Source organism: Electrophorus electricus, chromosome 19 (genome assembly GCF_013358815.1).
Source record: "Electrophorus electricus isolate fEleEle1 chromosome 19, fEleEle1.pri, whole genome shotgun sequence".
Classification (NCBI taxonomy): domain Eukaryota; kingdom Metazoa; phylum Chordata; class Actinopteri; order Gymnotiformes; family Gymnotidae; genus Electrophorus; species Electrophorus electricus.
In genome coordinates, this window is record NC_049553.1 from 9555324 (window position 1) to 9557055 (window position 1732).

General features: G+C 44.8%; 1 long non-coding RNA gene across 1 annotated transcript in view; it reads left to right on the top strand.

The window, feature by feature from the left end:
• Positions 1-685: 685 nt before the first annotated feature.
• The window catches only part of LOC113589008, an 8946-nt gene continuing 7899 nt past the window's right edge, over positions 686-1732 (top strand). Inside the window, exon 1 of the long non-coding RNA XR_003411905.2 lies at positions 686-748. This is a non-coding gene — a long non-coding RNA (uncharacterized LOC113589008). The remainder of the gene's footprint in view (positions 749-1732) is intronic.

The window sequence follows — 1732 nt, forward strand, 5'->3', positions numbered from 1 at the left end:
CTTCTGTTGCCTGCTGTCTTCCTTAACTAAGTAAAGTGGTAAAAATTCTAATTTATTTTAAGTGGTAAAAAAAATGCAATTTATTATTATAGATATTATGCAGGGCCTCCAATTTTCAAATCACATGCAGTAAAAACCTGGGAAATGATCTGCTGATCAGAGAATCTGTGCAGATCTGTGTTTTTTTTTTTGAAAGCACACCAATCATTTTTCACCTTGGTGGAAAGGACTTTTTAACTGCTGATGTGGGACTGGCTCTGCAGTTTCTTTTATAAATATCACGACTGAGATTTAAGCAAAAGAAACTGATCATAGATCAGGCCGGCTGGGCACCTTCGAGCGAGAGCCGTGGAATATTTCACACAAACATTAGAGGGGAAATTATTCACTTGACACGTTTGGCACAAGAACAGACATATTTATAGCACCTCTACAGCTCTATCTTTAAGTGCTGCTGCCTCGGAGAAAAAGTGTGCTATAAAACACCGCCCCCATGGCACACTTCACTCTGACAGATGCACGGCGCAATTACGTGCCACTCGCAACCAGAGCTGTAATCTCTGTCACCCGTCCTTCCATTACCGCATGCTCCCTTCTTTCGTTCTTTCTGTCCCCTTCTCTCTTCTCTCTGTCCTCCATGTGAAGCTCCTGAGTGCAACTGCCTCCAACCCCCCCCCCCCCCCCCCCGAACCCTCGCCTCGGCCATTCTGGACAATCATTTCAGAGGGAGCGAGATCGGAGGAAAAAGGTAAGAAAAAGAGAAGGAGAGTGAGAGGTTCTGACATTTACGAGATTGCTCATTAAAGAGAAGGGGGACAGAGAGAGAGAGAGAGAAACATGGGAAAGATACAAAGGTGGAGAATGAAGTGACTGTAATTGGTAGCTTTCTGAATAGGAGAGAAAGAAAAGACAGAATTAGGTTTCCATCTGTGACTGAGCTTGACTGAGTGTGTGTGTGAGTCAGTGTCTCGAAGGAAGAATGACGGACCTGATGTCTGGGAGTGTTTTACGGACCAACAGGTCACACACACTCCTATCAATCACAACGATGAAAGCCTAATCTTACACACACGCACACACACACACACTCTCACACACACACACACACACACACACACACACACAGCTGGACCGACATGTGAATTTAGTTAAACACAACTCGGATCAAAGGGAAGACGAGCTTCAAGTGCTGCAGTGTCAAACTAAATGAGTAGATATCCTTCAAAACTGAAATCCTTAAATCTACAAGTTAACCAGCGTTTCATTCCGTTCTAGAAGACCAATACTGACACAGCGGACAGCAGCCCGCGTGTCTGTGCGTGTGTTTAAGTGAAGTGTGGGTTTAATTTCTCAGAATGCCTATTCTCATGTGGAGCTCTAGCTATGCACTGCCTATGACACGAACCAGTCCAGCCCCACCACCTCAACACACACACACACACACACACACACAGATACACACACACACATACTCACACACACACACACACTCACACACACACACACACAGGTCTGAATAGTCAAACCCACCCTCATATCACGGCCATTGCAATGTAAATAATTTTTCCAAATACTGAAATACTGTGCAATATTCTCACAATGGAGAGAGAGAGAGAGGGATGAGGGAGAAGAAGATAAAAAAGAAAGAGAGAGTTAGGGAAAGCATGAGGAAGAGGGAGAGAGAAGGAGGAGAAGAAGGGGAGGTAGAGAGAGGGGTGGAGGAATGCGTTTG